The following is a 26,989-nucleotide window of genomic DNA, read 5'->3' as shown; positions in this document are numbered from 1 at the left end:
TCCACCGCTCCAAGGTGGAGTAATGGCACGGTCAGCGACACCCAGCGATGTAATTCCTCACTGGAGTCCAGCCTCTGTTCGTGGATAGCGGTTTCCCACGCTCCGGTCTCGGCTGCCAGCCACTTAGTGAGGTCGTTCCACCATTGTGCTTCAATCGGGCCTCTGGGGCTCTTCCAACACATGGCTATGCGTCTTTTAGCCGTGATATAAATTAAGTCTTTGAGTCTATTTAGGGGTTTGTTTTTGCGATCACGGCTGCACCTGCCCAGGATGCAGGCCACAGGGCTATGTACGTCCAGTTCAATGTCTGCTTTTGCCACCCTTCCCCGCACCTGCATCCAAAAGGAGCGTATCGCTGGGCAACCCCAGAACATGTGAGTCATTCCCGCCTTCGGCTCATTGCATTTAGGGCATAGCTGGATGGCTGCGCCCTTGAAAGACGATATAGTTTCCGGAGTTAGGTAAGCCCTGTTGGTAATGTATAGTTGGATAAGTTGCAGACGGGCGTTTCTGGAGATTTTCTTGTGATAAAGGGTTACTCCTTCCCATTCCTTGTCGTCAAATTCCCGGCCCAGTTCGTGCTCCCACTTCCCTCTGCTCCTGAGCTCATTCCTGGTCGTGCCTAACATTAAGGCTTCGTAGAGCCGTGAGGTCTCGTGGCCCCCCTCGGCGGTGTTCAACATAGTCTCAATAATCTCGTCCTCCGCTGCAAGAATGGTCGCCACCGGCCATCTGTCTTTCATGGCCTGGATCACTGCTCTGTGGAGCAGAAATTGTCCTGTAGGTAGCTCCGAGGACTCGCTCAGGTCGGAGAATGTTAGGATTACCCGATCCTGAACCAGGTCTCCGAGGGTGGCCACCCCGCAGGGCTCCCACTGTGCTCGCGTTTCCAGTTGCCCCCACGGGCGATGGGTCATGACTGCTGCTATGGGGATCTGTGGGGAGTACGGATCAGGGGACCCCAACGTTCTGCAAGCCCTTCTCCAGAGCCGAGTTCCGAGCTGTACCAGATAAGGGTACTGCCTTAGGGCGTCCTCCTTGACCCAGAGTAGGTCCCTGAGTAGGAAGCCTGTCAGAGCTGGTTGGAGAAGTCTGGTATCTGTGGTGATCTCATCGGCCATCCATCGCATCACATGTCTTAGCTGGCTTGCAAGGTAGTATAGTTCGAAATTGGGGACTTTCAGACCCCCTCTTTCGTAGGGTCTTTGAAGTGTTTCCAGTGCTACCCTGTGCCTGCCCCCCTGCCAGAGGAACTGCCTGCATAGTTTATTGATGTCTCTAAAGAAGGAAGGGGGGATGTTGAAGGGCACGTTGGTGAAGTTGTGTAATAGGCGTGGAAGTGCTACCATTTTGAGGAGACCTGCTCTCCCGGCCACGGAAAGCGGAAGCTTCCCCCAAAAGTCCATGGAATTTGCTAGGGCATCTTTAGCTCTGACTGTGTTGAGGATGTGTTCTGTGTGGGGGTTACGGTGTATAGTGATTCCAAGGTATTTGAAGGAGGTCGACTGCCATTGCAGATCTAAGGAGGGCAGGGATCTGAAGTTTTCTCTGTATAGTGCAGCAAGCGGGTAGAGGCAGGACTTGCTTTTGTTAATACGGATTCCTGTGTGAATTTGGAAGCATTCTAGGGTTTCAAGAATGTAGGGCAAGAGGTGTTCGGGGTTGTGTAAGTATAGCAGGGTATCGTCAGCATACATGGAGACCAGATGAGTTATCCCGTCGATCTCAATGCCCCCATCGCCATACTCCTGTCTGAGGTATGCGGCCACGGGTTCACTGGCGATGATATAAAGCATCGGGGAGAGAGGACATCCCTGGCGAGTGCCCCTGTGGAGAGACCACGAGTCAGAGTATGTCTTGTTGGTCCGCACCCTGGCAGATGGGTTGGTGTAAATCAATTTAGTCCAATTTAAGAAAACAGGTCCTATTCCCATTTTTATCATGGTGGCATATAGCCACTCCCAGCGCACAGAATCGAAAGCTTTGGTGGCGTCTAATGACGCGACCGCGTATTTCTGGGGCCTCAGTTCCGTGCTGTATATAACGTGGTGCAATCTCCGCAGGTTCTCGGTTATGGAGCGCCCGGGCACATAGCCCGTTTGGTCCTGGTGGATTAAGTGTGGTATTACCCTACGCAATCTGTTCGCTAGGAGAGAGGTGAGGATTTTACCGTCAACGTTTAACATGGAGAGGGGCCTATAGGAGCCGCAGTCCGTACCTTCCTTGCCAGGCTTGAGAAGGGGGATGATAACGGCTTCCCTCATGGTGTCGGGGAGGGTGCCGCGCTCATAAGCTTCGTTATACACTTGGGTCAGCAGAGGAGCCAGAGTTTCCTCGTAAGTTTTGTAAAACTCACCGGGGAGGCCATCAGTACCAGGGGCTTTTCCAGAGGGGAGGGATCTAATGATTGCTTTTACTTCGTCGGGAGTGATGGGCTCGTCTAGTGTTTCGGCCATCTGTGAGTCTAATTTAGGCAGCTCAATGATGTCTAAGATGTCTTCAATGCTGGTATCAGCCTCGGGCGGGGTCTCGGAGTAAAGATTATGATAGAAATCTGAAAAAACTGAGTTGATTTCAATTTGGGTATGTGCCGTGGTGCCATCCGGCTTAAGAATTTGGCAAATGGGAGCTCGGGGGGTCTCACTTTTATACAACCAAGCCAGGAGTTTCCCGGGTTTGTCTCCTAGGGCGTGGGTTCTTTCAATGTGTTTAGTATAACTCAATTTACCCAGGGATTCCCAGTGTGTTAAACAGGTTTGCTTCAGGTCGGTTATTTTTTGTAGGAGTTCAGGGGTTAAATCAGCCCTGTTTTCCAATTCACCCAGCTCCGCTTCCGAGCGTTCCAGGGAGGATGTGATGGATCTACGGGCCCCTCCTATGGACGCAATCATCTCCCCTCTTATGACTACCTTGTATGCCTCCCATGCAGTGCCCATGTATCTGACGCTATTCAAATTTCGTTCCCAGTACTCCTCGGTGTAGTCGCTTACGTGTTCCCGAAGGGTCGCGTCATGGAGGGCTTCGGCTCTAAGCCTCCAAGTGGGGATCGGGGGTCTAGGCGGGAACACTTCCCAGGTGGCCAGCAGCGGGGAATGGTCAGACAGGACCCTGGGCAGGTAGAGGGCGTCGCTAAACATAGCTTGCTGTTCTTGGCTTACAAACAAGTAGTCCAGCCTCGTGTGGACAGCATGGGGAGGGGAGTAAAAGGAAAAAACTCGCTGATCAGGGTGCAGTTCTCTCCACAAGTCTCGGAGTAACAGCTGGTTAGTCAGTTTGGACAGAATCTTGGCCGGGGGGGATGGGCGGGTATGTTTATCATCAGATCTATCTTTTAGAGGGTCTAGGGTGCAATTGTGGTCACCTCCCCAAATCATGACGCCGTCCCTGTAGGGGCTGAGCCTTGGGTATAGGGAGTGGAAGAAAGCGGTAGCGTCGTGGTTGGGTGCATAGGTGCTAATTAGGCATACCTCTCTGCCTTCGATGGTGCCATACGCTAGTGCCATCCTACCTTCATCATCAGTCTTTGTGCTTATTAGTCTGAAGGGGGTGGTTGGGTCAACCCATATCAAGACTCCCCTTGCATAGGAGGAGTAGGAGGATCCTATCAAGGTTCCTCGCCAAGTTTTGGCCAATGCTTTAAGTTTATCAGCAGAGAGATGGGTTTCCTGAAGCATGGCAATCCCGGCTTTGCACCTTTTCAAGTATGCGTGGACGCGACGTTGTTTCACATAGCTATTCATGCCCCTGACGTTCCACGTGATGATTTTTATCGTGGCAGCCATGGGTAATAGGGGGTATAGCGTCTGTTTGGGGGTGCAGGTAGGGGCCGTGTCAGCGGCAAGAAGCATGTAGGGGATGTCAGTGGTCTAAGCGCTCTTAGATAAGGGTACATAACTGTGAAGCAACTGCCTCTTGTTCCCCCACTCAGTGGCTTGGGTGTCGCCTGGCTTAGGGGCTGAGTGGTCCTCGGGTTATGTATTCTGGACGTCAGTGGTCTAGTGGTTTCCCTTCCCCGGCACCTAACCTTCGTGCCAACTCCCATATTCCCTCCCCCCCGTAACTTTAAACAACTCAAACTAATAACAAGTCGAGCGAGGTATCCCCCGTCATGACTATCCCGTTTCTGCTCCATTAGACCGTGCATTGGTCGCCAGGTGCCCTACGGGCGGGTATGGGTATACCCAAAAAAAAAAACAGGAAAAGATTCCGGGGGTGGAAGAGTGTTCGACTCTGGTGCCTCGCTGCTAAGGATCTGTTCAGCTGTGACAAGCTGGCACTTGCGTGGAGGGGACCATGGGGGTCCTCGGGCCCAGCGCCGCCAGCGTGGTGTGGCTCAGCGCGGTCGTCGCCCCTTCGCCTCTATGTCGGGGATCTGTTCCCTATCCATCCAGTCGCGGGCCTCAGACGGAGTGTCGAATAGGTGGGCTTTGTTGTTGCGTATTACTTTCAATCTAGAGGGATAGAGGAGCATGTAGCGCAGTCCGGCGGCCTTCAATCTAGCTTTGGTATGTATGAATTGAGCCCTCTTCAGTTGGACCTGGAAGGTGTAGTCGGGGTAGATGGATATTTTGGCCGAGTCTCTGAGGATCTGGCCGCCCGACCGCGAGTAGGCCAGGATGGTCTCCCGGTCTCTGTAATTAAGAACCTTCGCTATTACTGGTCTGGGTGGGGTGCCAGGAGGGGGTCTTTTGGTGAGGGATCTATGGGCCCTCTCGATCGTAAAGCCTTGGGACAGTTTCTCAGCACCAATCTCCTGTAGCATAAGGTTCTCCACGAAGTTTGTGGGGTCGGATCCCTCAATGCCCTCCGGCAGGCCCAGGAGGCGGATGTTATTTCGGCGTGCCCTCCCTTCTGCCTCTTCGGCCCTTTCCTCCAAGTTCTTCACTCTTTGCCGCAGTTCGTCAACATCTCTGAGGAGCTCCACTTTGGTTTCTGTATTTTCGCGCACTTGAGCCTCAAGTGTATCAGTCCTGTCGGCTAAGGAGCGGACGTCCTGGCGTAGGAGGCCCAGATCTATGGCCACCGCGTCAATTTTTTGCTCCATGGTGGTCTGGAACAATTTAATGGCCTCAAGGATTTGGGCATTGCTAGGTTCAGTGGCCGTTCCCGGGAGGTCGGGTTGTGCGTCCAAGGTTGTGCCGCTAGAGGTTTCGGAAGCGATGGGGCCCCCAGCAGTGAAGGTATCTATGGTGGTTTGGCGCTGTTTGGACCTGGCTCCTTTGGTGGACATGGCGGAGGGCCTGGCGGATCTTGTCTACGCTAGCGTGGGCCCGGGGCGGATGGAGCCGTTCGGGGTGTTACGCCTCGGGGTTCCAGAGGATATGGTGGGCAAAGGGGGTGGGGGAATGCAGGTCTTCCCCCGGCTCACCTCGTGGGCTCAGCGACGCCCGGGCCTTCCGTTCTTCTCTCCGGCCACCACTCCAGGGGCTCCGCTCTCGGCAGGCTGCGTGCAGCACCCAGGCCGCGCCGCCCTTCGATCTCCGCTCGCGTGTCGAGTCGCGTGTGCCCTCCGCTGGTCAGGTGCAGTATCGGGGCTCCGGGCCCCGCACGGGTTGATGAGGAGGAGCAGGGCGGGTAGGCCGCTCGGGACTCCGTCAGCGGCACTGGAGGCAATGCACGCGGCTGAAGGGCTTCCTCTCTCGGCCGGGCATCCAGGTCAGGCAGGATCGTAGGCACCGTATCCGATCAGCTCAGCTAGCGCGGCGCCGCGGTCCGGGCGCGGCTCTGGTGTAAGGGCTGCCGCGTATCTCAGCGCGAGGGAGCCGCCATTTTGGCTTTGGTGGGCGGCGATTTTCCGTGCGGCAGCTCTTACTTCATAGGGTGCCTCCGGGCTTGGAAAAACAGCCAGCGGGTGCAGGATGGTAGCAGCGTTCGATGAGAAGGAGTGCAGGCTTCAGGGGTTCACATTTAAGTAGGAAAAACAGCTTATGTTGGTCGCATCGGACGGAGCGCACCCAGAGCACGTCCTCTTCACATGGCGGTTAGCCACGCCCCCCCTGATCTCAAACTTGATACAAATATTTTCTTATCAACTTTAAATGTAGTATCAAAAACAACTTCCATATCACCTTTTTGTTTTAGTCCTAAAAAATAAAGAAACCCATTTCATGCTTTAAAGTTATTCTAGACTCATCTCATTCTGTCCAAAATCAGCACACACTCTTTGCTCTTAAAGGGTCTGTTATATCATATTTCACTTATCATAATCACTCATAAGAAAACATGCTGCTGATCGTGGTTGGTTCTTCTGTTTGGCATCTCATATTGAAAATCCAAATGGATTCCTGCTGTCTTCACATTAGCTCTTTATTTCCTTTGCTTTCTGATGGTTTCACTGATTCTAGAGCTATCAATTTAATGTTACTCAAATTAGCAGTCTGATGTTCCGTCTCCCAATGTATACTCAGGGTTTGTTGCTGGGCCTTATTTCAGATCCCACTTATGTGTTCTTAAATCCGTTCTTTCAACTTACGAATTGTGCTTCCAATATATACCGTATCACAAACACATTTAATTGCATAAACTACACATTTATTTTGTATCATAAATGATCAATGATTGTATCCACCTCTGCTGTCCATTTGGTAGCTTGTTTTATTTTTATATATGGTGTATGAAAATATTATGCATTTGCTACATTTAAAAAGTCTTGTGGTTTACCAAGCAATATCCTGTCTTGATCTAATGGTCGTAACTCTGACTTAGTTTGTTTTGCAGTGTGTTTGCTTTTTTATGTATAATCCTTGGAATCTAATTTTTTTAGTGTTTTTTATCAAGTTGTTATACATGCCAAAGTCTGTTAAAAAAATGCTATTCTGGAAAAATGTAGCAATTAACTGTACCTTTGTTAATTTTTTTTTACTATTTTCAAAGGTTTATGTAATAATCTTAGTCGATTTTCCTTTTCAACTTCTACTGTAGCTTTTTGTATTGCTGTTTCCGAAAAAAGCCTCTATCTGAAAATCTCTTAGCTTTGTTATTTGCTGCTTCTTGATAATCTTGTTCTTTAATACACATTCTCTTTGCCCTCAGAAATTCACATTTAAGTGTATTATTGATCACTGATTTATTTTGTGTACTTTTAGAATACAATACTGTATTGGGTTCACACCTTTTCTGGAACGTCAATGTGTGCAAATGATTTCCTTAAGCTGCCATTTCAAGATTTTGGAAGGTTATTCGTTTGTGATCATGGTTAATGGTAAAAGTAATACCACACTTATTGTGATTCAATTTTAAAAAGAGTTTTTTCCAGATCTTTCACAATACCCTTCCATAGTCACAAAACATATATCTTTGTTAGCATATAGCTTGTTCCTTATATAGTGTTTCTAAAAGCCGTGTGACATAATGTTTTTCATGGTATAACAAAAATAGATTTGCTATAGAAGGTGCACATTTAGCTCCCATCGCTACTCCATGGAATTGTAAAGAGGTTACTCCATCAAAATCGAAATAAGTATTTTAAGTACTAGATACAGATCCCATCAGGGTCCATGTTGGAAAGGGTTGGGGCTTACAAGCCCTCTTAAGTCCTCACATGGCCTTCCCCTCTCACAGCCCCTGGAGACAGGTACTATACTATTGGATAGGGTAAGTATCCATTCCTGGGAGGGGGTGGGGCATTTAAGGGGGTGTGTGAGAATGGTTGAGTGTGGGTTAGTAGGGTGAGGACAGGAGGTGGTGAAGGAAGCGTCAGAGAGACCAGAGGAGGTGAGAATGATTGGAGTGTGGAGGCTATTGTTAAGAAGGAGTCTGTAGAGTGTTTCAGTGTGAGAGCGGAAAGTGTGTGGCGTACAGGTAGAGTAGGAGCAGTAGAGTGTTAGTGGTTGTATTGACAGACGTAGTAGTAGTTGTGTGTGGAGATAGTGGTAGTGGGAGTAGCGGAATAGCGAGTGCGGAAGAGTAAGTAGTAGTAGTGGTAGTGGGGGTAAAGGATAATATTGGAAGTGGAGTAGGTATTAGGGAGCATTAGTGAGTAGTAGAGCAGTAGTAGGTAGTAAAGGGCGATAGCAAGGGTTAAAAACACAGAATAGAAATGTAGGCAACAAAATAGTAAGTGTGATTTTTTTTAATTGTATTTGTAAAGTGCGCTACAGCCCACGGGCATCGAGGCGCTGTTGCAGGCAAATGTCTTAGTTACATGAGAAAATAGGCATGCTTGTGATAATAAGGGCGAGAATAGGAGTAACTAGCAGCGTAAAGTGAGGCAGAGATTACAAGATAAGAATTGGGGCGTGGCAAGCCGGCACCTGATGTGGACGTGCCTGCTGTAGGCTCTGTCGTTTGACATCTAAAATTCCTAAAATGCAGTGTTATTTGAAATGATAATTCCCCCTACCGTGCAACGAGGCTCCCCTGGCTGCAGTGTCCAGACCTGGAGAAGTATGGGGGCTTAGAAGTGGCAGTGTGGCGAGGAGACAGATCGGATTGAGGGTGCGCTCCAACAACATGGCGGCCCCTGTATGGTGTTGGCTGCTCTAGGGATGGCTTGATATGATATGATATGATATGGCATTTGTGATATGATATGGCATTTGTAACGCGCCTATACACAAGTGTTTCAAGGCGCGACGAGGTAGGGAGGGGGGAACAAAGGGAAGACAGACAACGATCCTACTAGGCCAGGTGTCATTCAGACCGCGCAAGTGCAGGGGTAGGGGGAAGGGAAAAATGCAAGGGGAAGGGGGAGGGGGGAGTGCAATACAAATAGTAGAATAGAAATAAAATAATAAATAAATAGGGCCAGCTGGTGGCAAGTGCAAGGTAAGTGCAGACAAGTGCTGGGGAGGGGGTGGGGGGGCTGCAGTGATACAGAGACAGTCCCGCAGTGCAGGGGTTGCCAGGGAGGCAGTGCAAGTGAAGAGTGACTGGGTCCAGGACCGAGGTCGGTGAGAGTGGCCCAGTTGCAGGATCAGTGCAGTTTTGGTGAAGAATTTAGCAGGGGAGAGGGAGAGAGAAAGCAGAAGCGAAGAGGAAGGTTTTGAGGTGCTTCCGGAACCGGAGATGGTTCTCCTCAAGTTTCAGGGAGGCAGGAAGGCTGTTCCAGAGGGAGGCACCTGCCGCGGAGAGAGATCTACCCCCAGCACGTTGCTTCGAGAAGCGGCTGACCCTGAGGGAGTTGGAGACGGATGAGCGTAGGGCTCGGGAAGGAAGATATTTAGGAAGAGAGAGTTGAAGGTATTTAGGCCCCAGGCCCCAGAAGGCCTTGTGGACAATGCAGAGGGTTTTGAACTTAATCCTCGCAGCCACTGGGAGCCAGTGTAGTGATTTCAGTCCTGGAGAGATACGGTCCCTGGGCTTGAGGCCAAGGACAAGTCTCGCAGTTCTGTTCTGGATGAGTTGCAGAGGGCGGAGAGTGGAGGCAGGCAGATTAAGATAGAGGCTGTTACAGTAGTCCAGCTTCGAGAGAACCAGGGCTTGGGAGACAGTGAGCTTCTGGGGGAAGGAGAGGAAGGGAAGAATACCTCTGAGGAGGTGCAGCTGGTAATGTGACTTCTTAGAGACGTCAGATATATGAGGAGAGAAGGAGAGTGTGGAGTCGAAGATGACCCCGAGGTTTTTTGCCTTGCAGGTAGGAGCAGGAAGAGGGCCAAGAGAGGCCAGCCAGAGAGCTGCAGGGAAGGAGGGAGTGGGTGTGCCGATGAGTAGGATCTCAGTCTTACTAGCATTAAGGCAGAGGTCATTGGCAGCACACCAATCCTGGATAGCAGACAGACAGTCAGAGATGAGGGAGGGAGAGGAGGAGGCCGAGGGTAGCCTGAAAATGAGCTGGGTATCATCCGCATAGCACTGAAAGTTGGGGCAGAGGGCGGCGATGCTGTGGGCAAGGAGTGCCAGATACTGGTTGAACAGCCAGGGAGAGAGATTAGATCCCTGGGGAATGCCACAGGTGGAGAAAAAGATGTCAGAGAGGAAGGACCCAAGTTGGACCTGGGAGGGTCGATTGGAAAGGAAAGAGGTCAGCCACGCCAGAGCCTGACCAGTGATACCCAGGTTATCACGGAGACGGTTGAGCAGGATGGCATGGTTGACAGTGTCAAAGGCAGAAGAGAGATCAAGCAGAATGAGAACACACGGAGTGTTGGAGTCGAGGTTTAAGAGCAGATCCTCACGGATGTTCAGGAGAGCAGTTTCCGTGCTTCTGGCCGCTCTGAAGCCAGATTGATGGTCATGGAGACTGTAAACAGCTTCAGCATGGAGGTTAAGCTGGGAGATGGCCAGTTTCTCCAGGAGCTTGCCCAGGAAGGGAGTGATGGAGATTGGGCGATAGTTAGACGGACAGGAGGGGTCGGCAGAGGGTGCAAGAGGCTGCTGCTGATCGTAGCTGATCACCAAGCATCAGCGGACCACCCCGCGCCAGAAAGCGGGTCCAGCCCCTGGAGACCCATAGCACGTTGGGCTCCTGATGCACAGTGCCCTGCAGTGCCTGTGAGCTTGGAGTGTCCTGGAGACCACGCCATAGTTGCGGAGCATGTGACAAGTCCAGCACCCGTAGAGGTGGTGGAGGCGCTCTCCCACGGTCAAATCCGGACGCTAGAGCAGCACAGACCCGGCACTCAAGCGCTACACTGCCCTCTCCCTCGGGGGCTCCGAGGCTGGTAAAACAATCCAGCGGGTCATTCACGCTCCTCCAAAGAGGAAGAGAGAGGGGCGCAGGCCAGTCTGCACCGAGCCAAAGTGCTGAGGAGGCCGGCGATTGGAGGAGCAATCCAGGCACAGTTACAGGGAAAGCATGAAACGTGATACGCACTCTGCGGACCGGCAAAAGACCAACAGCACGGTGCATTAAAGACATAAGAAGGAAGCACCCCACGGTCCATTGGGCTTTAAGAACTTTGCTTATTGGGATGCAAGGCACATGTGGAATCACTAGAACTTCACATACAAGACATAAATATATGTTCAGCACACAGCCTTCAATAATTAGTTTGCACAGTGCTGATCTCAGAGGCTGGTGAAGGGATTCCAGGCCCCTTGACAAGGCTCATAGGCTGGGGGCCACAAACCCAAGGAATGTGCTGGACCTGCAACCATAGAGGCGATACCTCCTTCACTGTTGATTTAAGAGGCTACTGAGAGGTTCCCAGGTCCTCCAACATTATCTGTAAGCCAGGGCCAAAGCCCAGGGACCGAGCTGCACCTAATCACATGAAAGTCATACCTCTTCCCCCGCCTCCGACATATTGGACATCTTAGTGTCTCTTTCCGTCATAACTGCAGCTAACCAGGTTGGCGTATAACACTCAAAACTGATACCCTGTCCTTTAGCTGTCTTACTTTCAATAAAGCATGAAACACAATTGGAGGAATCCATGAGGGAATGAAAAAGGTGTGTATTATAACATAGAACTCAAAAGAATCCCCTCTTTGGGCCTCATTACAAGTTTGGTGGTATCTCAGCGGTACATCTGCTGAGATACCACCAGACAGATTTACTGTTACCGCCACGTGGTCTGGCGGAATTACCGCTGGATTACAAGTGGTAGTATGTAGGTGTTAGTCCCCATTTATGGAGTAGGACTCCACTGGGATTTAGGCAGAAAGGCCATTGGTGGCAATTCCGCCAAAATGCCTCTTTTTTACTGTCACTAAACACATGGTGTGATAATAGTTTTTGATATCACTAGTTATACACAAAAACATTTTTTAGATGCTGTATGGGTGTTTGTTCCATACATTCACGAAAGAATTGTTCTCTAAGGAATAAATGCAGAAATAAAGGAATTTACAGAATTGCACGCTCATATGTCAATAGATTGAAAGTAAACATGTGTAACTGATTGGCAGTCATGTTATTATATGAACTCTAGAGATACAAAAGAGCAACATCAAAAATCAATTGAAGCCTCCTCATTACTCCATCAGATTGGCATATTACTGCACCTCTCCAGAAGCCCCCTTCCATAACTCCGTCATGGTCCATCTTCATAGACCCTTCAAAACTTATCTGCACAGATTGCAAATTGACAAAAGGGACCTGTAGTTCCGAAACACAGGAGGGGTGGCTCTAGACTAAAAAATGTTTGGGTAAAGAGTGTGGGGGGTATCTAACCCTTTAAATGCTGGAGGAGGGCAGTGCTTCAGAGACTGTGCGGGAGGGGCAAAGGATTGAATTGTGTACTTTTCAAGCCATCTTTTATAAACATAGACATATGTTACATATTTCTGTTTAAAAAAGAAGGCTTGAAAAGTACACAAACAATAGAAAGGTATGCACACAAATATATAAATCATAGATCTAAAACTCACACACTTTTGGCAGGTGTCACCCGCCTGGTAAACAGCTGACTCACCCACCAAGCCTATTGCACGCCCATTTGTTTCAGCTGACTCACCCGCGAACAACAAAATCTGGTATTTTCTTCTGCCTTTGCGACACAAATGGTTGAGAGCTATGATAAATGCTATATATTTGTGTGCATACCTTATTATGGTTAGTGTACTTTTCTTGCTTGAAGTACTACACAAACCATAGTAAAGCACGGAAAATATTATATAAATGTAATCATTTATATATTTATGTGCGAACCTTGCTATGGTTTGTGTACTTTTCTGGCCATCTTTTATAACCTTAGAAATATGTAACATATTTCTGTATTTATAAAAGATGTCTTGCAAAGTACACAAGCCATAGTAAGGTACGCATACAAATGCTTAGATAATTTTATATATTTGTTTGCATACCTTACTATGGTTTGTGGACTTTTCAGGCCACGCCCATCATGCAAGCCACGACCCAAAATGAGGGCAACCTGCACAATTTCTTACCTCACTTAAAGCCCTGGTCCTACCACGGCTTTGTAGGTCGGCCAGGTCAAGTCACTATAAACCCAAAATGGCCAATGGTCGTTGTGCCACGGAAACAGTCATAGCTCAACGAGATCTGTTGAGAGCGGGCGTTGCTTGTTGTAATTTAAGAAATGTGCCTGATACAAGTTCTCCGGTAGATCTAAACTTGTCATTTTCAGGGACACGGCACTGGAGCGCACAGGGTGGTACGTACACGCAGATTTTCGGCTCCACTGCTCCCAACTTCCGTATATCTTTCACAGACGGTGATATTTGACGTACATGTCACCCGTCGTTGCGCTGTTAGGTCCTTTTCTCCAATACGAACTAACTGCGGGAACGGCGAACGTCCAGTCAGTGCTGATGGTGGGTTGTTTTTGTACAGGAAGCACACGGGCTAGTGAAGAAGCCCGGGAAGAACGAACACTTAACAGAGTAACTCAGCGACGTGGGATACTTGCTAGTAACGGAATCGGAGTCTAACCCTGTCACGTGCGCGCCATTCCGAGTTATTTCACAGCTAGCTGGGTAAGCAATAAGATGCTTCTCACACGATCTGGTGCACATCTCTCTTTTATCCCTATTGGTGCTCAGTTGCATTGCATTCTCTTGCGTACAGTGGCAGTGAGGAGTAAAAACAACTTCCAAGGTCTTCATTAGGTGCCAGTGTGTCGGCATGCTATTGTTACATAATTGCAATGTTTGAAATGTATGTGCACATTCTTTCTATAAGTCTCTGTGCGCGAATAGGTAGATTGTCCTGACACGTCAAGGTACAATTGAGTATGCTTAAATTGAGGAGATGCATAGATGCCAACTTTTTAGAGTTGTCAGGAGGGTCATTTGCGCGGTGCCCACACTACTATGGCCCTACTTGCAAAAAATTGCATATTTGCATAACCAGACCCGCCACCTTAAAAAAGATAGAATATGATATGAACCCACCGCGTAGAGGGCGTTTTGCAATAGAATCGGTAACAATCCCAGTTCACTTTGATTTACCTTTTGCGATGGTGTTTCATCGTGTACATAAGGGTATTTTCCCCCAAAAAGAGATGACCTGTTCTTAAGTGACTGTGTTTTGCCATTAGTTTTAACAGGCGAGCATGTCCTCTTATTTGCATTTCCCAGTGTAAGTGTGAGCTGCATTCCGCTTTTTTTACATCTTTTTATTAGTATGTCAACAAATATATTTCATCACAATATGTTACAAGAGTATTTAGCAATTTCATAAACACTGTTTAACTACATTTTGTGCAGTATAGAATTTTAAGTAAACATTACAGTCAAATGTACTCCCCTCAGAAGCAAGCAGTAAATTACAAATATACCCATAATTCCTTTCATGACACACACACAGATACAAGACTTCACACAGATAAGTACCAGACTAATCCACTATAAACAGGGTAAAGAAGAAAGAGTTGAAAAATTAGAGAGAGAAGAGAGAATGGGGAAAGAAAAAAAACAGTGAAGAAATCCCATTCCCCAATTTTATCCACACCTACGATATTCAGTCATATAAGGCATTGAATGGTCCCCATACCGAAATGTATTCCTCCTCTTTCTCTTTTGCCTTGAATGAGATTTTTTCATAATTGGATAAGGTCTGCAATTCCACTAACCAGTCTTCTACTGAAGGCTTCTTCCTGGTTTTCCAAACCCGGAGAATCGTTCTCATTGCTACTAACATAATCTTATCAATCCAAACGTATTTGATTGAATTTTTACATCTATCCTGATGTAGAAGTAAGATTATATTAACCGCCGATCTCTGTAAAATTATGTTTAGAATCATTTCAACTCTATCAATCCCCTCATTCCAAAAGCTATGAACTCTTGGACAACTCCAAAGAAGGTGTAACAAGGTACCTTTTGTCTTTTCCACATTCCAAGTATAAATCATCCATTTGCAGTTTCAATTTATACATCCTAACCGGTGTCCAGTACACTCTACCTATTATTTTGTCTGATCATACGTAAATTTAAGTCTACTCCCAAGTTGGCACTCACTCAAAGTATATCCTTCCATTCTTTATCTGTGAAGTCTACATTCACATCCACTGACCATGTCTCTCTGTTTTCGCCAAGCCTCAACATGTCTGTCTTCCAATTGATTAAAGTTCATGTATGCATTCCACTTTTAACTTCCCCTTTAATCCGTTTTTTGAAGTTAATGTTAATGTTAAAGGATATTTGTACATTATCGCCACCGGAGTGGTTCCCTGGCGCTCTGGCGGCTCTGAAAAAGGGGAGGAGGGGGGTGTTAATGGGAATAAGCTGGAAAAGTGCAAGAGAGCAGTGATGTGCTGTTGGCAGCCTCAGCCCGGTGGGTCCGTTGGCTGGGCTTGGGGCGTTTTACGGTCGGTAGTTGTCGTGTGCTGTTGTGCAAGTCTATGTGTGGTTTGTTTTGTTGTTGCAGTGTTGTGAAGTTTGTGCGGATTGCTGCATTTTAGGCTTGTGGTTGTGTTTGGTTAGAGTTTGAGAGGTGTATGCAGAGGGATGAAATTGTTAGTTGGCATTGCTGTCCTTGCAATTATGGGATTCCATCTAGGTGCGGTACATGCTGACATTCACATTTCTATCTAGATGCGATGCAAGCTAAAGTTCAGAATTCCATACGAGTGCTAACAATCACATTTCTGTCTAGATGCGGCGCAAGCTAAAGTTCAGAATTCTAAGTTTGGTGTATGTTGAGAATCCTATTTCTATTGCGGTGCGATGCAAGCTAAAGTTCAGAATTCCATACGAGTGCTAACAATCGCATTTCTATCTAAATGCGGCGCATGCTAATATTCACAATTCTATCTAAGTGTGGACATGCTAATAATCAGGTTTTTTTACCTAAGTGCGGCGCTTGTTGACCTTGACAAGTATGTTAGTATGTAATGCAAGCCAACTTCTACAATCATGTCATGAATAGTTCAGTCTGGTGGTCACAAATCTTTCTGAGTATACCTGGTGTAAGTCTATGGCGGCCTATGTTATTGGGAGGTAAGATAGAGTGGCAGGGGTTTTCTGGAGTAGAGTAATTGCTCTACTCCCCACCCATGCCACACTCAGTTTTTGCTGGCTTCCACTGCGGACACCTGGGAGCCGCCCTTAGCCGCTGGGGCTGCCGGGCAGAGGGCTGCCCTGGGAGGGTTGGTGATATGTGGGGGAGTAGCCAGTCAGTGTGCAGGGAGAGGTTTGGGGGGCGGAATTGGGCTGGGGGAGGGGGCATGGGGAAGGATACCGAAGCAGCACAGAGCGCGCAAAAAAAAAGCCATTTAAACACTTTTTCAGTGTTGAAATTGTTTGGGAGGCCTCTGGGGCAAGGCTCCGGGGGTAAACTCACCTAGGCCTGCTTTCTTGGTAGAGGGAAGGGGACCAGGGGTACGAGGCAGCACGTGGGGCCTGGGGGCAGAGGAGGGCAAGGCCCAAGATTTTAAGTGGGTAAGGGGGCTCCAGGGGCTCGCCTGTTTGCTTGGGGACGCCGAGTTTTTAAAAGGCGTAATCCCCAGTGCGGTGGGTATAGTTCTTGGTGCCTGATGCAGGCCAGCCAGTCACGGGTGGCGGGTTTAGGGACGGGACCAATCCGGAAGAGGGCTGGGGGTACGAGGCAGCACGCGGGGCCTGGGGGCAGAGGAGGGCATGGCCCAAGATTTTAAGAGGGCGCCAGGGGCTCACCTGTTCGCTTGGGACGCAGAAGTGGTGGGATTGCAATGGTGTGCCTTGTGATCATGGGCAAAACACTCTTATGAGCTCTTTCGTTAACTCTAGGTGACTTTCTTGACATGTTAAAACAATAGTTACGTAGTATTTGTACTAATGGAGCAAAAAACTATTTTCTGGATTTATATTTAACCAGTTTGTAAACCATTGTATATCTATTATGATTATTTTAAGAAATTAGGTTTCTTTTTAACTGGGCCTATCAATACCCTGTGAAAATGACTCTGACACTTAAATCACGTTTTATTTCCCCATTGGCCTAACAATTTTGTTAAATAAGGTAAAATAAGAGAAAAAATGATTTGCTCAAGATCACACACTAAGTGGAGAAGCTTGCCTTTGAACCCAGTCTGCAGTTTAGAGCTTTTACTTTACTTTAATGGACTTATAATGCGCAGCAATGGACCTGTAGGCATGATTGCGCAGACAAGACAAATACATAATCAAGGGACAGCCAGGGAGAAAGAATGAGCAAAAGCAAGAAGATTAGTCAGACAACCAAGTTAAACTTTTCTTAAAAGGCTCTAGTTTTGTTTCCAGCCTGAGATCCAACAGCAAGCTATTCCAGGCCGCAGGTGCCGCTTTGGCTCTGACTGACCACATAGCTTCTCAGATTTAGTAATGCATAAACAAGTAATGTACTACTAATCATTCTCCTTAAGTTAATTGCAGCTTCAATTATACACAGTGTAATGGAAACGTGAAGTTCCACATGAAAGAAAACCCGTTTTCTTCATGGCTTCATGGAAATATATTGGGCAGATTTGAAATGTGGACCAGTGGAGAGTCACGTTAGAAAACCAGCAGCCTCACCGTTTTGGAGACGTGAGTGTGTGGGGGACTGGGTGCAGGGCCTGGTAAGTCTCCAAAGATGTGGTCATGGCAGGAGGTTAAATGCCTGTGACTGTTTACAGTAGCAGACTTGAGCAAAGTCACTGCCAGCAGATGAAAGGCCCGCTTTGAATCTGAAAGGTTCACTGCTTTAGTAACATGATGACCTAGTTTCTCCTGCTTTGCTTGTGGGTTTTCGGACATGTTTGCGTCCCGGAGACTTAAGTCTTAAACTGCCTGGTTTGCCCTGCTGAGACGGCCCTGCCTTATCTAGTGCTTCCTAGTGCTGACCTTATGATCGCACATTCTACACATTGACTGATGCTGTTCCAATGTAAACTCTGTCTACATCTACTGCATATACTACCATCCAAGTTCACTTTCCACCTTACAAACTGCCAACACACAAAACCATTGACCCCTTCCTCTACCAATACTACCAGGAGCCTAACCTCCTATGATGGCCACCCTAAGAGGTGCCACCCTCACCATGGCAACTCTCCTTCCCTTACTCCACAATATCGCACCTCAGAACTGTACCAGCACGACCATTCCACTTTACCCAGAACCACTTTCCCCTATGGAATGGATAAACAGATTTGTGCGCCCACCCACACCCCTCACACCATGCCCCACACTTCTTAGAAACATACGACTAGGCTCTCGCCTCTACCTACCCACTACCACCATCTTGAATGCTGTTCCATCCACCACATATAGAAACGCTAGACTTAGCTTCCGCACTAGCGCTAGCCACAAACTCATTACAACGATGACCAACCTGACTAAGAACCATACGCAGCAGACTTTGCATATCGTCTCCACAGCGAGCCAAAACATCACAACTCCCCATATTCCTCCACCCTCGAAAGTCAACCCTACTTCCATTCCCATAAAGGGTGCTCTCATTAATGCCCGCTCCCTGGTAGCCCACGCCACAGATGTTGCAGACATTATCTCTGCTAACCACCTCGACTTCATATCCATCACTGAGACGTGGCTCCACTTAGCAGCTGGTCCCACTTTAGCTTTAGTCATCCCGGATAACTACAACATCTTCCGTGCTCACAGAAAAAACGGGATAGGAGGAAGTGTGGCTATTATTGCTAAAACTAACCTAAACATCAGAGAAGCAACTAACTCAACCTTACCTTCAGCTGAACTCCTCTCCATCAAACTCCCATTGTCAGACACCCAAACCATCCTCCTACACATTATATATAGACCTCCAGGCGCCCTATCCACCTTTGAAGAGGATATCTCTCTCCTACTCGCCACGAACACTAAACCCAAATCACAAATCATCATTATGGGTGACTTTAACCTAGGACTCAATGACCCTAACGACAATCATGGAACCTCTCTCAATGACACCATTACTCACTTAGGCCTCACTCAACACATTAACAAACCTACACATATAAAAGGCAGATCCCTAGACTGGCTGGCAGATGGCAACTGCAACCTCTCACTGACAGACATCACACCTTATGCTTGCATCGACCATCACCTTATCACCTTCTCTCTACCCAGAACTGTACCCAATACAACACCGCCTTCTAGGACACCACATATAATCTCTAGAAACAATCGCAACATCACCATGGAAAACCTTAGACCACTTCTCATGCCCATTACTAAAGCCAACCTTCCCTTGCAGAATGACAACCCGTCTACCCTGGTAGACCTATACAACAACACGTTGGAACTAGCCCTCAACCAGATAGCTCCACTCAAACAACGTAAAGCCAAACCCATTGCCCACACCAACAAATGGTTCTCAGCAGAACTAAAAGCTCTCAGCAACATCAAAAGAGCGGCAGAAACTAGCTGGAGAAAAGCCCCATCTCTCTCCACTAAAGACAAATTCACTACAGCTGCCTCCATCTACAAATCCGCTATCTTAAACGCCAAAAAAGAGATTTATAACACAAGAATACACAACGCCAAATCTGGTACGAAATAATTATTCTCTATACTAAGAGAACTTGAATCTCCACTGCCACCCACGGAGGACTGCACGAAGGATAAGGCATGGTGCAATAATATCCAACTAGCCCTCTCCAACAAAATTGCCCTTCTACAAGCAAAGATAGAAGCCAAAAAAGCCATCCTTGCCGCCAAAGATACTCTCAACAGCAAAAAAGACCCCACCTTTCTACTTTTCCCCAGTCACCGAAGAGGAAGTAGTCAAGATAATCGCTAGCCTTACACCATCCAACTGTAAAGGTGACCTATGCCCCGCCTCTGTCATCAAAGATGGAGCCAAAGATCTAGCCCCCCCTCATCACGTCACTGATCAATTCTTCCTTCAAGAACTCAGTAGTCCCTAATAACCTCAAAGAAGCGTGGGTTCTCCCCCTTCTCAAAAAACCCAACCTAGACCCTAATATTCCCACAAATTACAGACCCATCACTACGGTCCCTTTCCTCCTCAAAATATTATACAGAGTAGCCTACCTCCAAATACAACATTATTTGGAAGACAATAACCTCTTAGGCTTGCGACAATCCGGCTTTAGACCCAGGCATGGGACCGAAACCACCCTCCTGGATTTAAAAATCCAAATGGATGAAGCCAAAGACAAGGGCAAACTGGCCATATTGCTCCTGTTCGATCTCTCCGTTGCCTTCGACCTGGTTGACCACCAGATCCTTACACAACACCTCTCATCGGCTGCCACATTCTCACAGAATGCCCCCAATTGGATTCAGTAATTTTTGTCTGACAGGTCGATTAGGGTCTTCGCCCCCTCAGCGGCTGCCCACCCTATCCCAATCCAATGTGGAGTCCCCCAAGGTTCCTGCATTTCTCCCACACTTTACAACATCTTCACTAAGCTTCTCTTCGACCGTCTTGACGATCTGGGTGTCAGCTACACTAATTACGCAGACGACACACAGGTCCTCATCACACTCACTGGTTGCTATGAAGAAGATGTTGAAAAGCTTAACGAAATCCTTCTAGAAATCCAAGCCTGGATGGCTACACACAGTCTCTGCCTCAATGATGATCAGACGGAACTGCTTATCATAGGCTCCCAGGCCCGCCTCAATAAATTGGACTCTAGGTACCAATCTTTCTCCATCGATGGCAACATCATAAAAGTCTCCAAAGAGGTCAAAACTCTAGGTGTGTACCGGTGTGTACCTTGACTCCACCATATCACTGAAAAAACAAATAAATGCTACCATCTCATCTACCACATACACCAACAAACTTATCAATGCCTGTATGATCTGATATGATATGGCATTTGTAACGCGCCTATACACAAGTGTTTCAAGGCGCGACGAGGCAGGGAGGGGGGAACAAGGGGAAGACAGACAACGATCCTACTAGGCCAGGTGTCATTCAGACCGCGCAAGTGTAGGGGTGGGGGGAAGGGAAAAAGTGCAAGGGGAAGGGGGAGGGGGGAGTGCAGTACAAATAAGTAGAATAGAAACAGAGAGACAGTCCCGCAGTGCAGGGGTTGCCAGGGAGGCAGTGCAAGTGAAGAGTGACTGGGCCCAGGACCGAGGTCGGTGAGAGTGGCCCAGTTGCAGAATCAGTGCAGTTTAGGTGAAGAATTTAGGTGTAGACCTTTTCTATCTTCAACCAGCTGCCTCACCTTATCCAGAGCACTGATATAGTCTAAATTAGACTATTGTAACACACTCTTCCTAGGCACCACCACTAAAAATCTGAACAGACTCCAGATTCTTCAAAATAATGCCTTAAGATGCGCTCTTAACCTCATGCGCAAGGCTCACATCTCCATTGCCAGCAAATATGTCCACTGGCTCCCAATCCGAGACAGAATCAAGCTAAGAACTCTTGTCATTACACACAAGTGCCTGTCACTGACTGCCCCGCGCTACCTATCTGACAAATTCTCTAGACACAGCACTACCAGACCCACCAGAACTCCATATTTGCACCAACTCAAGGTCCCCCATTTTAATCTAAAAACAGCAGGAGGTTCCAGCTTCCCAGTTCTCGCAGCACAATGCTGGAACACACTCCCGCTTGCAATCAGATCAGAAGCTTCCTTCTGGCCATTCAGAGCCATGGTGAAATCCTGACTCTGCCTAACACTCTGCTACTTAACCAACTCCAGGCCGCTTCACTCTACCAATTTCAACTGTATGCCTTAACTTACCTGTAACGGGCCACCATGTAACCAGGTCCTATATTATCTACTGTATTTATCTCATGCCACATACTGTACCATTGAATGTATGTACTCTTTCTTTTTGCTGCGCGCAACAATATGTAACTATGTTGTCCACATGATTATGCGCCCAGCTACCTGAGGGTTCGGACGCGCTCTATAAATAAACAAACTAAACTGTTTAATTTGCGGGTCAAACCCGCAAGTCACGGGTCATTTGGCAGTTATGGAGCGGTATAGTTTAAGATGGAGAACGTTTAAAAAGAAAAACTATTAAAAGCTTTGCTTTCTGGAAACATTGTAAGTTTTCCCTGTTAACAGCGCTAGTTGGCATGAGTGAGGATTCTGTAGAAAAGTTACTCTCCGGAAAGGACGAATGAGTCGTTCTTAGATGGTTTATCTTAACTAGTAAGTACACACAGTACACATGTATACATAAGCAGTAGCAGAGCACAGGGACCTATTATTGCCACTGTTCACTTCAGTACTTTTCATCAATTGTTCTCTGTAAGAGATGCTGTCCACATGTCTTTTCTCAACCCTAGTTGGTTCTGCATGGTTCAATGGTACGTTTTCATTGCTACTAGATGGAATTGTGCTGCTTTACCTTCCATGGTGGCCGATAACTTCATGTCTTGGATGGTTTTCGGGTTGGTTTTCGGGTTCCTTTCTTCAATATATTGCTACTCAAGACGTATTACATTCAGTGGCAGATTTAAGGCAAAGGGCCCCGTGGGCAAAAATGAAAATGGGCCCAAGGTGGGCGGGGCATGGAGGCGGTTCCGGGAGTGGGCGGATGTCGTAACTTGACTCGTTGTGAAGAATATATGGGCCTCTGTCCCCAATTTCCACACGGAGAGAAGAACAAAAAATCACTCCCCGTGCGAGACTTGAGGCCACAGGTGGTGGTTGTTCTTTCGCAGGACCAGACGCCGCCGAGGACCCAAGAGCTGTGGAACGAATTAGGTATTAGTACAAACAAACACAGTACTGTCAACAATGTAACTGTTATTGGAATAGGGCTTACCCAAGGGTTATATTCTAACTGCCAGTAACTCTGAGGCTGTGGTGCAGGGAAGCGTCGGTAATCTTTTAAAGCCAAGGCACCAGAAACTCAGCGCTGGCTACCACCTGATGATTCTTGGAAGTATTCTGAAACTGTGGTAACGTAGCAGTTTGAGGAATTCTGAAGAGTGTAGAATACTTTACAAAGCAGATAAGGATAATCCAGTCAATCCACGAAATGTGAGCTAAAGTCAAAAAGTCTGTAAATCCAAGCAGAAACCAAACGCCAAATCCAAGGAACAAGAAAACCCAGTCTGTAATCCGTAAGCTTGAGATCTGTAACCAAATGAATCTAACGTGAATCAAACGCCAAACAGTGTTGCGAAACAGCTGTGAAGCGACGAGTGATTCAAAGTGCGTCGCTTTTATACCTGCCGACTCCTGATCACGTGAGTGGAGCTCGGGGCACGTGACCGAGAGTTCGGCCCGGAACCAGGAAGTAGTTGTTGTCGATTACTCTTGCTCCGGCCCTCTCGCAATCTCCATGGCAGTTGCCAGCGGAAACGAGGGAACAAATAGTATCGCCCTCTGACAGAACCTGGAAGTTGGTGACGCTTCCCTCGCACCACAGGAGGCGTGATCATGTGAAGGGCTGACTGTGACTTGGAGATTCTCGCTATGTTATGTGTCAGAGAATCACCGCGGGTATGAGTGTTCTGTAAGGCGGTGTGCCTGACCTTCCCACTGCGCATGACAGCGGAGTTGAACAATGATGAACTTTGGGGGAAAAAAAGTAATTTTTTTAAGTTGTGTGTTTTTGTTTTTTAATTTGTTTTTTTTTTATACAGCTTTCAGTGTTAAGGGGCCTGGCTCAAGCTGGGGGCAGCTGGGCCTCCTCGCCAGGTTTTGCTGTCAATGGTAATATTGAATGATTAAGCCTGAAGCTAAGGTTGGAAATTACAGGGTTCATGGCAATGGGCTGGGAAGGACATTACAGGAGGTGATGTCACAGGATAATCCCTACTGCATGCAGATCCATTTTGTACACATCCCCAGGGTTCTTACTCCACACACTTGAAATGTCATTGAACATCACAGACTTAAAGGAGCTCACCTTTTAATCTCAAAACTTAGCAGGAGTTACCTTTGTTGTGGGTGCTGTTTGTGGCAATTGAAAGACCCCTTGACTCCAACCCACCACCATATCTCCTCCAGCTCCACAGGGCCCTGCTTCAGGGCAGTGAATGGAAATGGGAAAGAATACGGACAAGATAGTGAGGGAGAAAACGAGCAGGTGACATGAAGACTCATCGGACAGGAGAGTGGAGAGTGGAGGAGGGCAGACGCCTGAGAGATTGAGAGAGAGAGAAGGCAGCAGATGAGGTGATTGAAAGGAGCCAGGCAAGGGTAAAAGTTTGAATGGGTCTAGAGAATGAACCGGGGCAGGAGAATGGGTCAATAGTTAATGAGGCAAAACAATGAGGGGAAATGCAAGGTAAAGAGAATGAAAGGGAGGAAAACAGAGCTGGGGGTTCAGGAGTGTAAGGAGAATAGGGAATTACAGAGGTCTAAAGAGTCAGGGAGAAATGTAGAGTGAGGGAGCACAGGAGAAAGGGAGACAATGGCGCAAAGTGAGTAAGGAACAGGCAGTGGAGGGGCAGCAATGTAGGCAAATTGTGTGTAACGTGGGTTAACGAAGGGGGAGGAAATGGAGTGAAGGAAGGCAGGTGAGTATGCGAATAGCAGCAAAATGAGGAAGAGTGCACGATCTTGATAAAAAAAGAAACTTTGGCAGAAATTGAGAAAGGGCAGGAGGATTAAGGGAAGGGGGAAAGAACAGGAGACAAGTTTTAAAAGAGTGGGATAGTAGAGAAGATATTGCTAGATAAGATAAGACGCAGAGAAATAAGACTACTAACTGCCTAGACCTACTCCGCATGTCCCTCCACTGTTTGACTGTACTTTTGCACATCCACCACTCAGCATTTAGCGCCTGTCTGAGTAGGTCTGAGTAGGACTGTATGCCTTCTTTGTATATTTATTGTCGCCACATGTGCCTCTGTGTTTCTGTAACTAAGCTGTAAATTGTCGTATTCAATGCGCCCGGTTACCCTTGGGTCTGGTGCGCAATACAAGTAATAAAACAAACAAACCAGCTAGTAAGGAAAACAGAGGGGGCCAAAATAGGGCTGTATAGAAGAAAAAGGAATCAGGAGTGAAAGGGGAGCATATTTGTGATGCTAGGTGGGCAGGTGCTTGCTCTAGCTACCCACCTATAAGCAATCACAGCTGCAGTAGATAAATGAACAGGGAAACAATTAAAATGCAGCCACTTAGATAAGGTTGAACTGAAATGGGCCAAAAAGATGCACATGGTTGACGAAAATCCCTTTTGTGTGAATTATCTGTGTTCGCCTTGCACCAAGTTGGCAGCTAAACGAGCCCAGATGAAACCCAAGGACAGCGAACAGGTTTGGGTGTCTGTAGCTAAGCCAACCACTATCACAATTTTATGTCTCGCATACAGTCAGCTCGGAAAAGGAATAAGCCCTGATTTTTCTCCTCTGAAGCAGGATTATCTGTCCAAAGTCTTCCCAACTCTTTTTCATGTGATGGTGAAAAGCTGAGGGAAGCACAGCGTCTTTCCCACTGCTCCCCCAGGTTCAGCTTTGTGTCAACCTCATTTCAATAAACCGATTAGAGTTTGATGACCCAGACACAGGGGAGCCTGGGTAAGGACGATTGGGGGTGATAATAAATGGGAGGGTAGTATAATGCAGCATGCTGTGTAAAATAATGGGTCAAGCGGATTACCTTATATTGAATTCTCTTTCACTGTGAATAACCTTTTAAAAACCAACTCATGTTGTTTTCAGGTCCACATTCCTTTGCAGTATGTTACTGCAATCGTGTATTCAGGGTGGTGAATATTAAGTTATACATGCCCTTTTGCTCGACCTATTTCTATAAGAATGTATATCATGTCAGGTTGGTTTCTTCTGTGATTTGTGTACTTTTCAAGGCATTTATAAAAACTCAAATTCTGTAGTTATTGGAAAGCCAACCTTAAAAAATATTTGTTATATGTCACTGGGAAGATATGTAGTCGGGTGCTTAAATCACAGCCTGTGGTCCAGAAACTGATTTCCCTACTTTAACAAAATGTGTGATCCTGAGCAAATCATGTCTGACATTGGGTGTCACTAGAAGTGATTAAGTTTGCAATTGTTCCTATGAAGAAAAGCCCTCCTGTTTACTAAACTATTGAGTTGTAGTATTTTGATAATAGTAAACCTTATTCTCTTGGCTTACACTTGAAAACTTCTTTTAATGTCTTTTACCTATGGTGTCCTAGAGTACTGAAGACTGATGCCACTGCTTTTAATGTTATTTACTGGGATGGCACTTCTGATCATGTCAATCTGTATCATGAAAAGGGATGTGTATATCTTGCTGGACAGGTCTGGAAGGAATTAGAAGGGTACCCAGTGATTTAATCGCTAAAAAAAACATGAGGGGCACTCAGTATTTTTTAACCCACTATCCAACACTTTCCCCAAATATTATTGGACTGGAGTTTGTTTATATAATTGCACCAGTCCTAAAATATGTTAGGAAGGGTGTTTAGTGGGTTAAGAAAATATAGAGTACCCCTCAATGTTTCACCCCCCAACCCCTGCGATGAAATCACATATAGCTAGTTAGTACATATCAGTGCCTTGTGTGCCGAACAGTCCCACAATGTTGTGATTTTATTCTGTGTATGTGTTGAAGAGCCTCAGGCAGGGAAAGTAGGAGGACGCAATCGGCTGCCCCTATGTTGGCTACTACACAGCAACATATGTAACTTTCATGGTATTGAATACGCACTTTGCCTTGTGTGCATGTTAGAGGCTGCCCTTTGCTGGCTGCTGTCACCTTAACTGAAGACTTTAAATGTGCACTTTTCAGCAGTTTACAGACTGGCTTTGATGGCACCCAGCATCCAGCAGCGTTATCACCTCTTTTGCTCTGGTTTCGTCTGCGTTAGCACCTTGCTCACTTTTTAAGTGTCAGTTTAGTGTTTCAGTTCCACTCTGGCTGCCTGCCCCTTGAGACCAAAGAACATTCTTATTTAAGGAACAAGAGGGTGCTACACACTCTGTCCATCCCCTCCCCACACCTGTAAGCAAGTGAGGGCCCATTCATATTGAAATGACCCCCACAAGCTGTAACAAATATTTAGCCAGGCCCTGTGAGCGAGCACTCGAGCTGCTCTTTCATATTCCAATGTGCCTGATTACCACCAAGCAGGGACGAGGGCGTGTCTGTTGTGGCTGGTGTGAAGTGATCTGGAAGGTGTCGCAAGGACATGGCAGGGCTCTTTGTCGTCAAATAAGTGCTAAATCTGCCTCCAATTCCATTTCTTACTCCTTTACTGATTATGGTGTTGCAGTGTACCTCTGTCACAAGTGCAGGGTTGTAATTCCTTGATGAGGAGTTCAATTTTTGAG

At 47.2% G+C, this 26,989-nt stretch overlaps 1 protein-coding gene across 3 annotated transcripts in view; it reads left to right on the top strand.

Moving 5' to 3' along the window:
• The first annotated feature begins 13,097 nt into the window (after positions 1-13,097).
• Positions 13,098-26,989, top strand: part of BRCA2 (BRCA2 DNA repair associated) — a 2,020,919-nt gene continuing 2,007,027 nt past the window's right edge. For 2 of the 3 annotated variants that reach the window (XM_069639263.1, XM_069639261.1), the window contains exon 1: positions 13,100-13,320. The gene's annotated coding sequence lies outside the window, so the exon portion shown is untranslated. Of the gene's footprint in view, positions 13,321-26,989 lie in introns of all 3 variants that reach the window. The other variant, XM_069639262.1, reaches the window with a different exon arrangement.

Source organism: Ambystoma mexicanum, chromosome 7q (genome assembly GCF_040938575.1).
Source record: "Ambystoma mexicanum isolate Mex_15411 chromosome 7q, UKY_AmexF1_1, whole genome shotgun sequence".
Lineage (NCBI taxonomy): Eukaryota > Metazoa > Chordata > Amphibia > Caudata > Ambystomatidae > Ambystoma > Ambystoma mexicanum.
The sequence above is the reverse complement of the archived record's forward strand: the minus strand, read 5'-3'. Positions and strand labels throughout refer to the sequence as shown.